The 16,855-nt window shown below is 39.8% G+C and overlaps 1 long non-coding RNA gene across 1 annotated transcript; it reads right to left on the bottom strand.

Moving 5' to 3' along the window:
- Positions 1 to 4,368: 4,368 nt before the first annotated feature.
- On the bottom strand, positions 4,369 to 16,110 carry LOC116255613 (uncharacterized). Its single transcript, XR_004172905.2, has 4 exons — positions 16,008 to 16,110; positions 15,485 to 15,636; positions 14,811 to 14,893; positions 4,369 to 5,015 (listed from the first exon to the last, which is right to left on the bottom strand). It is a non-coding gene; the product is annotated as an uncharacterized LOC116255613 (long non-coding RNA).
- Positions 16,111 to 16,855: the final 745 nt, after the last annotated feature.

Genomic DNA, 16,855 nt, shown 5'->3' with positions numbered 1-16,855 from the left:
ACTTGTAGGAGGCGATGTTTCAATATAATAAGGGAGATAGGTCATACATGCAAGTTGAAGTACTTAAAGATATTTCCACGTGCAACTCTGAATCCTATGAAATAGTTTGGCAGCATAGACACTTTATCCCTCAAAGCTTGGAGTGTGTTCATAAAATAATAATTCTAATGTCCGATGAATCTACCACAATTTCTTATATAGATTCATATAACACCCGCAACGTATCCTTACTGTCAAACAAACCATAAAGGCAAGAGAAAGAATGGCTTCGGCTCTCACCTAGACAGTATGATTAATATTTTCGCTCGCCTAAAATGTATACGACTCTTGTATACATTATATTGATGAATATCAAAAAGCTTGAAAACTTAATGGTACTAAATTAGGTTTCATACTCAAATAGATAAACTTGAATGTGGATGATCAGCATGCAGCTGCAATGGACTGCCAGAGAATCTTGCATGGATCTTCCATGGCCCCATCATCTTATCCCTAGCAAGATCATGCAAATCAGAGGAGAGGGGAAAAAATCTTGGTTTCTTTTATATTACAATAGATAATGGATTTGGGATAGTAGATTGGGCCACAATTGTTTGGTAAAGTCACAAAGGTGGTTTTTTCTCTAACTGCCAAATAGATGGAGTAAAGATAAAATCCTCATGTTGACCTGACATTAGTTCGATTTCCATGGGCATATGTTAAAAGCTACACATGACCTGAGTCGAGCACTCGCAACGTCAAGCTCGAGCTTGACTTGTTAATCTATTTGACTTTTTCTCTCATTATATTCCAGCATTCATTATATACTTAAGCTTAGTAGAGTTCAAACGAGTTGAGTTCTTACAAGTCAAACTCGACCCATTTAACATTTTGAACACACATTTGAACTCGAGTCCTTCGAGCTTGAGTTGAGTTTTGATGAGCGATTGAACAAGACATGACAATCGTCCTGCTATAAATAAACTTGTTGACGAATCGACATTCAAGAGTGTTCAAGTAAAAGGGGAATTTGGTAAGGTCAGATTCAATTTCATGTCAATTAAGTAAAAGTTGCACAAAATTGAACTAGCTTTTAAGAATATTAATCAGATTATACAAGTCACAAATGCATAATTTGTATGACGAACACTACTATTTTTTGACTGAATATTGTTTTATGACTGAAAACTTGGAGTCATGTATCTCAAAATCGTATTGGATTTGCATAAAACACTCATGGGACATCACCGATATAGGGGCTTAACCAAACCAATAGAACCTTAGGCCTAAGGAGCAAAATGTTGGGATTTTCGGGTGAGTGGAGGAGAGCCCGTGCTTAACTTAAGGCCAAAACCCCTACTCAGTCTTTCATCCTTTAGGGTACAAGGTCTGCTTTCAAGTAAATAATCTCAAAATAATAACAGTTGGATTATTATCAAACTCATTACTGTCAAAGTATTAAGATATGAGTATTTTGGGTGAACAAAATGTGTATCTCATTATCTAAGTGAGAGAAAATTTGTTCAACTTCTAAAAGGAAAGAAAACAATGTTTTGCCTCTTAGAACCCAATTTGAGGGTGTCATCCAAACATGACCTTCAATTTGAACATATTACATAGAAACTGCCTACATTACCAAAAAAAAAAAAAAAGTGGTATGTAAAAGAAAGCGACTCGAACTTATGGATGATTTCCTCATACCACATGAATATGGGCATGTTAGTTTTTCTCAAATTTTGATTTAGGGTTTTAGATTTTGGGGTGCACCAAGTTTCAATTGAATTCAATTTCTAGTATATATAGGTTGGTCCAAATTCAAATTTTATACAAGTTATGGCCTTCGACTTCTTAAGGTTTATGGTATTCTTTTGCACCTAAGAACTGCTCATGACTGTTTGAATTGTATGAGGTCCAAAACAACCCGCATTCAAAACTTCTTGGCGGAGTCTTTTTTTTTTTTTTTTTGCTATGAAGAGGACAATATTGCTCAAATTTATGATTTTTTTTAGAAAATAATATTTTAAGGAATCACAAGGTGGAAACTTGTGTTAAAATCCTCAACTTTGCTTTTCATAAGTTTCCAATTTTTCACTTCAACCTCACAACTAGAGTGAGATCTAAAAACCATCCCATTGATAAAAATGTCAACATATCTTATTGGGATTGGATATCAGACCGAACCATTCCCAACAAATCAGATCATATTCAGATTTAAGAAATGATATCCTATCAAATTCAAATTTGAATTCGATTTACTCCAACGTATTAAATATTTTTACTCCAACATATTAAATATTTTTTCTAAATTATCAACACAAGAAAAGCCTTATGAAAATATCGTATTTTAATGGGAAAAAAAACTTTGAAATAAATGTGGCAAATTAGCTAGTAAAGCCTTTCACATTTTCCTCTTAGTCTTGATGGCTTCTTTTGAGTGTTTCAGGGTGACGTTTTCGCTATAATTCACCTAGCGGCATTGTTTTCTTTTTTGAAGCACAAAAAATTTACTTTTTTAAAATTTGAACAGAAAATTGGCTACCTACCAGCATTCAAAGTTTCTGCTATGTTGACCTTCTTGGAGATATTTATACAATCATTTAAGAGGTTTTGATAGCCTCAAATTTAAGATAATTGTGATTTGAAAACCATGGATTTAAGATTAGACCCTCCCCTTCCATCTTGAATCAAACCTTTTTCTCAATAAAATGAAGTAAAATAAAAAAATTTAATTAGTTTGATGAACCATTGATTTTATCACGGATCTTTTGCAACATTTGCAAAAGCATGTCATGTCATTCTACATCAGATCCATGGATTTTCAATATAGAGTAATCAAATGATTCATAAAGGAAAAAAGTTACCTCTTTGATTTCATTTCATCTGAAAGGTTTTTCTTAAGTTTGTGAAATCCGATTTTCATTGGTGCGAGGGGCGGAGCCAAGGCAGCAAGGACCTAGCACCACTCAAAAATAAAAAAAAAATATGTAAATTATTAAAAATTTCATTTGCCTTATTTTGAAAAATGATATTTTGGTCCCTATCAAATCTTGAAAGTATAATTCAGCCCTTTTCATGAAAAAATTCTAACTCTACCCCAAAGAACTCGATAATTGATTAAAATAGCCATCAAAATAAAAGAGGCTGCTAGTTAGCTCTTCCGGGTTCAGGCGAAAGCCCGTTAAGCAAATGCCCAACTTGAGGCTACAACCATCACGTTAACCTTGTTGCCTGGTTGCCTGGAAACGGCCAGTCTTGTAGGAAGAACTTTATATGCTAAATTTTGGATGGAAAATTCATAATAAAATGATAAACTGCAATAGTTAGCTCCCCACTGCACAACGCACATATTTATTAATTGATCACTAATTAATGACCTTATTAATTAGAAATTAGTGACCGATCCGTCACAAGCATGATCTCAACGGGTTACGTCACAGGGAATGAATCAAGTTTTCAGACGTTGAAGTCATGCTGGGAATGGACAGGTTCTTGATTTCTACCTCATACCACTTCAAGTAAAACTTACAAATTTGATTATGAACAATAAATAACGAATTTGAAAAAAAAATAAAAAGAAAAAATTAAAAATAATTTATCATAAACGACATGCGTTGAACTATAATATATGCATTCAAACATGTGAGATTGGAATCTGTTTTTTTGAAAACATAATAAACTATTGCTTAAAGTTTAAAAACTGTACAGGACCTCATGGGCAAATGAAAAAAGGGAGAGGAGTTTGAATTCTTCAATTTTTAAAATTTTAATATATATATATATATATATATATATATATATATATATATATATATATATATATATAGTAATTGGTATTTACCACATAAAGCCCAACCTCTTACATTCATGCTAAAAAGTCACAAAATATGAACCTTCTAATATGTTTTCTATAAGTATTACTTTAATATAAATCGTGTTTTAGTTTAAGTATTTTTGTAAAAAAAATATTTTTTCTACTATCCAAACATTGATGGTATAAGAGCTGTTTTTTTCATTAAAAATATTATTTTAGAAACAACTAACTTAATATATGTTTTTCATCGAATCGCTTTATATATATATATATATATATATATATATATATATATATATATATATATATATATATATATATACACACACAACAAAACAATAAATTAACATGTTAATTGTCACATGCCTACTTTCTTACGACCATGAGGCATGATGGTTACTTATCTGCCTTAAACTTCAAGGCATAAAAGAGTGCATAAATAATTGGAAAACAAATAATGTCACACCCCAACCTTTTTGACCCTCAAACACATTTTTTTTTTCTAACATAAAGCATTGAAGTGTGACGACACAACAATTCAAAAGAGGGAGCTATGCCATTCAAAACAATGGGTCGAACTTTCATTCATATAACAACTTTGATTCATACAAAATCACATCTAAGTGCATGACAAAAAATGTCCCAAAAAATATAATTGATGTCTAACAAAAATAAGACATCAATACAATCAAAATAAGACGCGCCGGCGCTACAAAAGACCCAAAACCTCCCCAGTAGGACGTGAGTAAAACCATATGCTCAACCTACTGTCATTGGTCCACCAAAACCTGAAAAATGAAACAACAGAAGGCTTAGCCTTCGCAGTATGGCAACAAGCCAGGAAAATTCCAAACTCGCTTAGGTAGGGCTCAAATTTGAGAACAATCATAAAAACAATCTATGTCACACCCCAACCTTTTGACCCTCAAACAAATTTTTTTTTCTAAAGCATTGAGGTGTGACTACACAACAATTCAAAAAAGAGGGAGCTATATCATTTGAAACCATAGGGCAAACTTTCATTTATATAACAATTTCAATTCATACAAAATCACATCTATGTGTATGACAAAAATGCCCCAAATTACAACTTTGAAGCCTAACAAAAATAAGACATCAAAAAGACCAAACCATGATGCGCCGACACTACCAAAGACCCAAAACCTCCCCAGTAGGATGTGAGTGAAGCCATCTGATCAACCTGCTACCCCGGGTCTGCCAAAACCTGAAAAAGAAACAACTGAAGGCCTAGCTGTCGCAGTATGACAAAAAACCAGGAAAATACCAAACCCTCTTAAGTAGGGCTCAAGTCTAAGAACAATCATACAAACAATCTATCGTCATGTCGTGTCAGGGCATAGGCACATCATTTGCGAAGAAAACCCCCAACATAGACCACGACATGAAAAGACCACTCAAGGGCCACAGTAACATAATCTTAATCACATGCAAGGCATGCTTAAACATTTCATTTCAGTCATAGTATTCACATGCCCATCAATCACATACATTCGTTCACACACATTTCATTCACATACTTTCATTTTCATTAGCTTTAATGAATTGACAGTTCCTATGGGTACAAACACAGGCACGTGTCCACCATGAGCGGCCCATAGCCGATAGACAACCCCCGTGGTGGCTCATAACAGTATGGATTCATTCATCCGCTGCAGCGGTAGAGCACTCATCCATGGGTGTGTGAATTCCATGGAGAGATACTCAGCCTTCCCTAGGACACCCAGGTCGGGAAGGCGAGAGCCCAACGCTCCAAGCACAACACACAACAATACCCTGGGGCCTTGCACTGCCTGCGCTCCGAACAGGCGAGACCCGTGGCGAAAGCGGGACGTCTCCCAAACACATAGTCACATCCCACTGGCCTCTCATCTCTTATTCTTTCATTATTATCATTATAATAGCACAATGACAAAATGACTGGCTAGCTCATGAGGTTGGTACATTTCGCGAGTGCACCCAGACCTCCTATTGCCTCCACATGAGGTCTACACATAACATTAACAGTCATAGTTAGCCGTCAAACAGTACAGGTACAACTACCCTCAAGTTTCAATCAATTGCATTATTGCCCACGGCAATACATATGAAACAAATCACAACATTCACATCTTATCAAACACATCAATCATATCTTTCAAAACTTGGCCAAATCCCAGAGAGTAGTCTCGATCCGTGACGGCTCGTAGCTGTCCTATGCAATTATCATTCTATGATGCTCTTTAATGCACAATCGGGGTCGAGGAGACACTCGACTTGATACCCCACCTCATCTGTACTAAACAGTTATCAATTCTATGATGCACATGCAAATGCGTAACAGTTTTCAAAAACAAGCTTTTAATAGCTTTCCAAAACAGAACTTGTCACATGACAAATCATTCACAACCGCACACATCAGTCACACCTTTCAAAACTTAGCCAGACCATGGAGAGTAGTCTCGATCCTTGATTGGCTCGTACATGTCCTAGACAATTATCATTTTAGGATGCTTTCTAATGCATAATTGGGGTCGAGGAGATACTCAACTCGATACCCCACCTCATCTGTCCTAAATAGTTATCAATTCTAACATGCACATGCAAATGCATAACATTTTCAAAACATGCTTCTCATAGCCTTTCAAAACAAATCATATCATATATCAAACAATTTGCATGCATACACACATTCATTCACAAAACAATCCATCAATCACATCACAATCCTAAGGTCCCATGATACTAGGAACACATATTCACACAATTGCCCAGGCAGGGATTTGCCTGGAATGCCGCCATACCTGTCGCGCATCCACTAAACACCTCAAACTACGACCCACGTTGCTCAAGGCCTACTTGACGTGCCTGGTGTACCTGCAAACATAACCAAATAGTAAGTTCTCTACTCATTTCGCTTGCAATCGATACAAATCTGAAAATACCATCATCGAGGCATGTCTTTGCCTCAAATGGGTGTCGACCCACGAAGCCCTCCAAAAAGGGTCTCTTCCCTACCCTCGAGGTTGCCACCAATGATTAGAACTCAAACTTATATTCGACTTATCACATGTGTGATTCTCACTTGTTTTCCTTAGTTGAGGCATTTTCCCCACCATTAAGATTCTCAACATACATACGCATATGTACATCAATAGAAGTCTATTTCCCAATCTTGCTAAAACGGTTCTAAACCTTCACCACAACATCACAATCTCTACCATGCTTCCCTATTGCTTCGAAGATCAACACATCATGCTAGAAAAACACGAAAAACACTTATACACATAGATCCTCATCCATCTCAAAATGGGCATAAACTTCCCCAAAATAGCAACATCTCTAGCATGCCTTTTAAGTCATCAATTTTTAATTCTAGCATGCTCAAACAATAATTATACGTACTCCAACAGAAAATTTACAACAATCTAAGCTCGATTAGGCTTTTCTCACCCCAATCTTAGAATTCAAACTGTCGTAGTGCTCTCGGCAGCCACTTCAAGAGTTCGATTGAGCTTCAACGTCAACGATTGATCGCTGCCTCCACCACCAACGCATTCTAGTCGCTGTTATGAGGGGAAAGATGCGTCCCCTAGCTGCAAATCCAATCCAACAACCACCAAAAGTAAAAATCAACAGAAATGTGGTTTAAGAGAGGGGTCTGTCGTTAGAAGAAGCCCACGGTAGTTGTGTGGGAGGCTGAAAACAAGTGGGAGAGGGCACTGACAGAGAGGAGAGACTGAGAGAGAGGGGTCAAACAAAAGGGGAGAGACAAGAGAGGGCAGCAAAGGATAGGGAACGTGCGGGTGAGAGCTGGCAGGAAGGGGAAGGAGAGAGTGAGGTGCATAGACAGAGAGGGCGAGACAGTGTGGAAGAGGCGGAGAGAGGGGCATAGCACAGGAGAGTGGGCGTGCGAGTAGAGGAGGAGAAGAGGGAAGAAGGGGAAAGAAGAAGAAAGAGGTAGAGAGAGAGAGGTCGGGAGGGTTTACCGGAGCATCGCCGCCGCCGTCGCCGTTCCTCCACCGGCCCAAAGGTCACTGCAGCTACAACCTCCGCCGTCGGTTGTTCCTCTCACTTCCTTTTTCTCTTGCCATGCCACAGAGGAAGGAACAAAGAGGGAGACGAGGGAGAAGAAGTCCCTCGCGTCGGGGTCACACGCGGGTGGGTTCGGGTCAGGGTCTGGACCCGATCTAGCCCACCTGCAAAAAGAGTCGAGCGTTACATCCTACCCTCCTTAAGAGAAATTTCGTCCTCGAAATTTAGCTCATACCTCAATGCAAGAACAAGTGTGGATACTTCTTTCGTATATCCTCCTCGAGTTCCCATGTACTCTCCTTCAACCCATGGTGTTGTTATTCCACCTTCACTAAAGGAATTCTCTTCCTGTGAAGCACTTGCTCTCTTGATTCACAATTCTAATAGTTTTTTTTTTCTATCATCGTCAAACCATCTTGCACTTGAATACCTTGAAAATCAATCACATGTGTAGGATCTGGTACGTACTTTTGAAGCATGGAAACATGGAAAAGATCATGAACATGACTCGAGTCAGGTGGTAGTGTCAATCTGTACGCCACCTTTCCAATCTTCTCTAAGATTTTAAAAGGCTTAATGAACCTCGGGCTCAACTTTCCTTAACCCCAAATCGAAAAACACCCATAGTAGGAGAAATCTTCAAGAACACATGATCAACAACCTCAAAAGCCAACTCTCTACGTCGAATGTCGGCATAGCTTTTTTGTCTACTCTGAGTGGTCAACAACTTTTTCCTTATCAATTGCACTTGGTCGGTGTAGTGTTGTAATACTAAAGGCTTTTCAATCTTGTCATCGCCCAAATCGGTCCAACAAACTGGCGATCTACACGGCCTTCCGTACAAAGCTTCAAAAGGTGCCATCCCTATACTAGAATGGTAACTGTTATTATACGCAAATTCTGTCAATTTCACATGTTTGTCCCATTCTCCTTTCCACTCTAAGACACATGCACGCAACATACCCTCTAGGGTTTGAATGGTCCTCTCAGATTGCCCATCAGTTTGGGGGTGGAACACTGTGCTCAGCTTAAGCTTGGTACCCAATGCCTTTTGCAATTGCCCCCAAAATCTAGATGTAAAACGTGGATCTCGATCCGCGATGATGGACTTTGGCACTCCATGCAATCTCACTATCTCGCTAATATATAACTCTGCGAGACTTTCCATGGACTGACTGATTCTTATTGGCAGAAGATGAGCGGACTTCGTAAGTCGATCAACAATTACCCATATGGCAGCATGCTGACTTCTGATGTGGGACAAACTAACACAAAATCCATTGTAATGTCTTCTCATTTCCATACTGGGATATCAATTCTTTGCAACAAGCCTCCTGGCCGTTGATGCTCTGCTTTGACCCGCTAGCAAACTAAGCACTTTGCTACATATTCTGCAATTTCACGCTTCATTGCGGGCCACCAAAATTTCTTTTCATATCCTGAAACATCTTTGTGCTGCCAGGGTGTATAGAAAACTTAGATTTGTGAGCTTCATCAAGCAATTGACGCATAACCCCTTCATCTCTTGGGACCCACAATCTTCGTCGAAACCACAATGAACCACCTTCATCATAATGCCGAAGAGAATCTACCTTCTTACATTCTTCCATGTTCCTAGCAAAATCGGAATCTTCCTTTTGGTTCAATTTAAGCTCATCCAACAAAGGATGTCGTATCAAAGCCATCATTGTTGCTTTGTCCTCACCACAAAGGTAAGGCTGCCATGCTATCACATCTTGCAACAATGTCCATGAATGAGTCAACATACTGCACAACGTTGCTCTGCTCAAAGCATCAGCCACCACATTCGCCTTGCCTGGATGATATGATATCGTGAATTCATAATCCTTTAAGTATTCAATCCATCTTTTTTGCCTCAGATTTAGATCCTTTTGGGAGAATATATACTTTAATGACTTGTGATCTGTAAACACCTCAAACATTACCCCGTAGAGATAGTGCCTCTACATTTTCAGTGCAAACACGACCGCTCCCAACTCTAAATCATGAGTGGGATAGTGTTGTTCAAGTACCTTCAATTGTCTTGATGCATAAGCCACTATACGGCCATGTTGCATCAATACACATCCATAACCGATTCCTGATGCATCAGTGTACGCTACGAAACCAGAATAACCTGATGGAAGTGTCAGGATAGGGGCAGTAGTAAGCTTGTCCTTCAAAGTTTGAAAACTTTTTTCGCACTCTTCATTTCAAACAAACTTCACTCATTTTCTTAATAGCTTAGTCATGGGCGTATCTATTTTCGAAAAGTCTCGTATAAACCTGCGATGATATCCTGCCAATCCCAAAAAGCTTCTAACCTTAGTTGCATTGCACGGCGTCTTCCAGCTCTGTATAGCCGACACCTTAGCCGGATCAACGAAAATTTCATCCTTCGAGATCACATGATCAAGGAAGCTTATCTTCTCTAGCCAAAATTCACATTTCGAGTATTTCGCATAAAGCTTATGCTTGCGCAAAAGGCCCAACACACTCCTTAAGTGATCTCTATGCTCTGTCTTACTATTTAAGTACACCAAAATACCATTCACAAAAAAACAATCACAAATCGATCCAGGTAGTTTTGAAAACCCGATCCATGAGGTTCATAAACGCTGCGGGAGTGCTGGTCAACCCAAAAGGCATGACCCTGAATTCATAGTGCCCGTATCTAGTTCGAAAAGCAGTCTTAGAAACATCTTCCTCCCGTATCAAGAATTAATGATAACCTGTCCTCAGATCGATCTTGGATATTCCCTTGCATTCTTGAGTTGATCAAACAAGTCTTCAATTCTTGGAAGCAGATATTTATTCTTGACGGTGACTTGATTCAACATGCGGTAGTCTATGCACAAGCGCATTGTTCCATCCTTCTTCTTAACGAATAACACAGGCGCTCCTCAAGGTGACACACTAGGTCGAATGAAGCCCTTATATAAGAGCTCCTGCAATTGCTTCTTCAATTCTTCTAACTCTGTCGGTGCCATACGGTAGGGTACCTTAGAAATATGAGTTGTCCCTGGTGACAACTCTATCTTGAATTCCACTTCTCGTGTTGGAGGCAAACTTGACAGTTCCTCAGGAAACACATCGAGGTACTCACTCACAACGGGAACATCCTGTAATCTCACCGGTTCAGTCTCATTGGTCAACACATTGACCAAGAATGCAACATTCTCACTTTCTAATGATCGTTTAGCCTTTAGTACAAACACCATATCTTGTCGGTTTGACTGGCTTTTCGTGCTTGGAAACCCACTGGTTTCATCTCATTTGTCCACAATCGTATCTGCTTCTCTCTGCAATCTATATTGGCACAATGTGTGCATAGTCAATCCATGCCCAAAATGACATCAAACTCACTAAAACTTATGAATTACCAACTGTGCAGGTAAGTGAAATAGGTGAGTCTCCACGTCCACCGTTTGGCATAACCTTTCAACAAATACGAACTATAGTCAACTTTGTCACATTCTGGCATCTTAAGGAGCTCAAAGATGCGTTCACCCTCTTCAATCCATTCCTCTGCCTTGATAGGGTGTGGACACCCACACTAGTCTGGGCATACTGTTACCCTGACATACTATCATCCAATGGGGTATGCCCATCAGAATGGACCAAACTTAGCTCTCCTTGAGCCTCTTTTGTGGACCCAACTCGCTTCTTAACCCTACATTGGTACTCCAACTGTACACACAAGAACCCTCATTCTCAAACAAGGTCTATGACCAATCTTGCAAATCCAATCACAAACGTGCATGAACACAAAGTTCAAAACATTGATCACATTATGTACTTGTAAAATCAAACTTCAATAACAACTTAATCAAATAAATGCGTACCTGGGCAACACGGCTTCATAGATAGGCTTTAACTCACATCCATAATGGGGTTTGCCACAGCTCTGATACCAAAGTTGTCACACCCCAACCTTTTGACCCTCAAACACATTTTTTTTTCTAACATAAAGCATTGAAGTGAGACTACACAACAATTCAAAAAAAGAGGGAGCTATATCATTTGAAATTATGGGGTAAACTTTCATTTATATAACAATTTCAATTCATACAAAATCACATCTATGTGTATGACAAAAATGCCTCAAACTACAACTTTGATGCCTAACAAAAATAAGACATCAAAAAGACCAAACCATGATGCGCCGACACTACCAAGGACCCAAAACCTCCCCAGTAGGATGTGAGTGAAGCCATCTGATTAACCTGCTGCCTCGAGTCTGCCAAAACCTGAAAAAGAAACAACTGAAGGCCTAGCCTTCACAGTATGGCAACAAACCAGAAAAATCTCAAACCCTCTTAAGTAGGGCTCAAGTCTGAGAACAATCATACAAACAATCTATCGTCATGTCGTGTCAGGGCATAGGCACATCATTTGCGAAGAAAACCCCCAACATAGACCACGACCTGAAAAGGCCACTCAAGGGCCACAATAACACAATCTCAATCACATGCAAGGCATGCTTAAACATTTCATTTCAGTCATAGCATTCACATGCCCATCAATCACATACATTCGTTCACACACATTTCTAGAATGGTAACTGTTATTATACGCAAATTTTGTCAATTTCACATGTTTGTCTCATTCTCAGACACATGCACGCAACATACCCTCTAAGGTTTGAATGGTCCTCTCAGATTGCTCATTAGTTTGGGGGTGGAACGCTGTGCTCAGCTTAAGCTTGGTACCCAATGCGTTTTGCAATTGCCCCCAAAACCTAGAGGTAAAACGTGGATCTCAATCCGCGATGATGGACTTTGTCATTCCATGCAATCTCACTATCTCGCCAATATATAAATCTGTGAGACTTTCCATGGACTGACTGATTCTTGTTGGCAGAAGATGAGCGGACTTTGTAAGTCGATCAACAATTACCCATATGGCAGCATGCTGACTTCTGATGTGGGACAAACGAACACAAAATCCATCGTAATGTCTTCTCATTTCCACACTGGGATATCAATTCTTTGTAACAAGCCTCAAGGCCGTTGATGCTCTGCTTTGACCCGTTGGTAAACTAAGCACTTTGCTACATATTCTGTAATTTTACGCTTCATTGCGGGCCACCAAAATTTCTTTTCATATCCTGAAACATCTTTGTGCTGATAGGGTGTATAGAAAACTTAGATTTGTGAGTTTCATCAAGCAACTGGCGCTTAACCCATTCATCTCTAGGGACCCACAATCTTCGTCGAAACCACAATGAACCACCTTCATCATAATGCCGAAGAGAATCTACCTTCTTACATTCTTCCATGTTCCTAGCAAAATCGGAATCTTCCTTTTGGTTCAATTTAAGCTCATCCAACAAAGGATGTCGTATCAAAGCCATCATTGTTGCTTTGTCCTCACCACAAAGGTAAGGCTGTCATGCTATCACATCTTGCAACAATGTCCATGAATGAGTCAACATACTGCACAACGTTGCTCTGCTCAAAGCATCAGCCACCACATTCGCCTTGCCTGGATGATATGATATCGTGAATTCATAATCCTTTAAGTATTCAATCCATCTTTTTTGCCTCAGATTTAGATCCTTTTGAGAGAATATATACTTCAATGACTTGTGATCTGTATACACCTCAAACATTGCCCCGTAGAGATATTGCCTCCATATTTTCAGTGCAAACACGACCGCTCCCAACTCCAAATCATGAGTGGGATAGTGTCGCTCAAGTACCTTCAATTGTCCTAATGCATAAGGTACTACACGGCCATGTTGCATCAATACACATCCATAACCGATTTCTGATGCATCAGTGTACACTACAAAACCAGAATAACCTGATGGAAGTGTCAGGATAGGGGCAGTAGTAAGCTTGTCCTTCAAAGTTTGACAACTCTTTTCGCACTCAAGGGCCACAGTAACACAATCTCAATCACATGCAAGGAATGCTTAAATATTTTATTTCAGTCATAACATTCACATGTTCATCAATCACATATATTCGTTTACACACATTTCATTCACATACTTTCATTTTCATTAGCTTTAATGAATTGACAGTTCCTGTGGGTGCAAACACAGGCACGTGCACACCATGGGCGGCCCATAGCCGAGAGACAACCCCCGTAGTGGCCCATAACAGTATGGATCCATTCATCCGCTGCAGCGGTAGAGCACTCATCCATGAGTGTGTGAATTTCACGGAGAGATACTCAACCTTTCCTAGGACACCTAGGTTGGGAATGTAGGAGCCCAACACTCCAAGCACAATACACAACAGTACCCTGGGGCCTTGCACCGCCTGCGCTCCGAACATGCGAGACCAGTGGCGAAAGCGAGACGTCTTCCAAACACATTGCCACAACCCACTGGCCTCTCATCTTTTATTCTTACATTATTATCATTACAAATGAACAGTCACAAAATGACTGGCTAGCTCATGAGGTTGATTCACTTCACGAGTGCACTCACACCTCCAATTACCTCCACACGAGGTCTACATATAACATTTAACAGTCATAGCTAGCCATCATACAATACAGATACAATTACGCTCCAATTCATTCATTTGCATCATTGCCCGCGAGAATGTGTATGCAACAAAACACAACATTCACATCAATTATCAGAACAATCACATCTTTGAAAAACTTAGCCAAACCATTGAGAGTAATCTCGATCTGTGATTGGCTCGTAGCTGTCTTATGCAGTTATCATTCTAGGATGCTTTCTAATACATAATTGGGGTCGATGAGACACTCGACTCGATACCCCACCTCATCTGTCCTAAACAGTTATCAATTCTAGCATGCACATGCAAATGCGTAACATTTTTAAAACATGCTTATAATAGTCTTTCAAAAAAAATCATATCATGTATCAAACCATTTGCATGCATACACACATTCGTTCACAAAACAATCCATCAATCACATCACAATCCTAGGATCCCACGATCCTAGGAACACACATTCACACATTTGCCCAGGTAGGGATTTGCCTGGAATGCTGCCATACCTGTCGTGCGCCTACAAAACTCTTCAAAATGCTTCGAGCTTCAAAACTGGTCGCTCAAGGTCTACGGGATGTGCCCGGTGTACCTGCAGACATAACCACAAAATAAGATTTCTAATAGCTAGCTACACAATCCATACAAATATAAAACAAAATCATTGAGGCACATGTCATCGCCTCAAGAAGGTGTCGACGGGTAGTGTCGACCTACAAGCCCTCCAATAGGCCTCCTCCTAACCTCTTGACATTGCCACCACACGTCAAAATTCACTGTTTCGATCAATCCATTACAACCCAACTCTCATTTGTTTTCTTTAGTAAAGTCGTTAACCCCATAGTCATATCCAACTTACGTATGTTTTTCCCTCGGACTCCAAAATACACATGTTCACCAAAGCATGTGCCGTGCTCACTAAGATGGTTCTAAATCTTCCCCACAACACCACAATCTCTACCATGCTTCCCTATTGCTTCGAAAATCAACACCGCAAGCTTAAAAGATCAATATATACATGAATCATCGCTTCTCCAACATAATCCTAAACTTTTTCCAAAAAGCAAAGTCGTTAACATGCATCCCTAAACATTAAATCCTAATTCTAGCATGCTCAAACAATAATTATACATGCTTTAATAGAAAATATTCGACAATTTAGGTTTCAATTAGCCTTGCTCACCCCAAATTTAGTGTCCAAACTGCCGCAATGTTCTTGGCAGCCGCCTCAAGGGTTCGATCAAGTGCCAATGCCCAAAATTGATCACTGCCTCCACCACTAACACCTTCTAATCACTATTATGAGGAAAAGAACACGTCCCCCAAACTGAAATCCTATCGAACAGTAATAAAATCAGTGAGGAAGATTGCTCGGTTGGGGAAAAGGGGAAAAACAATCAGAAAATGGGAAGAGAGAGCTCAAGTAGGGAGTGTGTGGGCAGGGAGAGGCGCTGACACAGGGAGACGGACAGAGTGAGGGTTCAGACAGAAATGGGAAAACGGCAGAGGGGAGGGAAATCGAGTGTGGGCAAAGGGAGAGATGGTGAAGAGGAGATGGATGAGACGAGGAGGGAGCTCTAGCAGAGAGGGAGAGGGAGAAATCGTGCGGCAGAGGGTGCTGACGAAGAAGGGAGAGGCTGCGTAGGAAGGAGGAGGAGAAGAAGGACGAGGAAGGAGGAAGAGGTGGAGAGAAATCAAAGGCTTACCAGCGCCGCCGCCGCCATCCTCGTCGCTGCTTTGCACCACCTCCGTCTTCTTCTTCTTCTCTACGCTGGCACGGGAGACCACCAGGAGAAAGATGAGGGAGAGCAGGGAAAGGCGAGGGAGAAGGGCTCTCGAGTCGGGCCCTTCACGCCAAGGATTTCGGGTCCGGGTCTGGGTCCCGATCCGACCCGACCTGCCTAAAAGTAGAATAACGTTACAAATAATGTGCAAGAAAAACCAAAAACGCGAAGAGTGGAGGGAGGAACTTGCTATGAGTATAAATTGCATTCGTCATAAACAAAATATAAAAAAACCTCAAGAAAACTCAACTTTATTTACATAAACTAAGTCGAAATCACATACATAAGATTTAAATGCATACTACTCAAAGCACAAAATCCATAACATGCACTTACAACTGATAGAACGGTGTGCTCTGTTACAAATAAACACACATACATCAAAGACATTGTAGACAAAATGAAAAAAAAAATTATGAAACAAAACACAGAGGAACAATCAAAGTTTAAATTTTCGAGTTGTAAAATTCGTTTTTACACCCTAAAAAGCACTTTTTTAACTAAAAGTTTTTAACATTCGGAAAGTTCGATTTAAAGAAACACTGGCGAAATGGCAGAGCATCTGCATAACGGATGGCTAAACTTTAGATTAATTAAATACATTACAATATGGATCTAAAAGGAAGCGCCATTTTTGGCCTCATTCAATATCATTTGTTTGTTGTGCTTAATTCTTACACGACATGCCGAAAGGCTTGGGTATGAGATTTCGGACCCTGGATATGGTTTTTCATGATCTAAATCCAAACCAAAGTTTCAGCTCGAGTCAC

This window comes from Nymphaea colorata, chromosome 6 (genome assembly GCF_008831285.2).
Source record: "Nymphaea colorata isolate Beijing-Zhang1983 chromosome 6, ASM883128v2, whole genome shotgun sequence".
In the NCBI taxonomy this organism is placed as follows: Eukaryota; Viridiplantae; Streptophyta; class Magnoliopsida; order Nymphaeales; family Nymphaeaceae; genus Nymphaea; species Nymphaea colorata.
The sequence above is the reverse complement of the archived record's forward strand: the minus strand, read 5'-3'. Positions and strand labels throughout refer to the sequence as shown.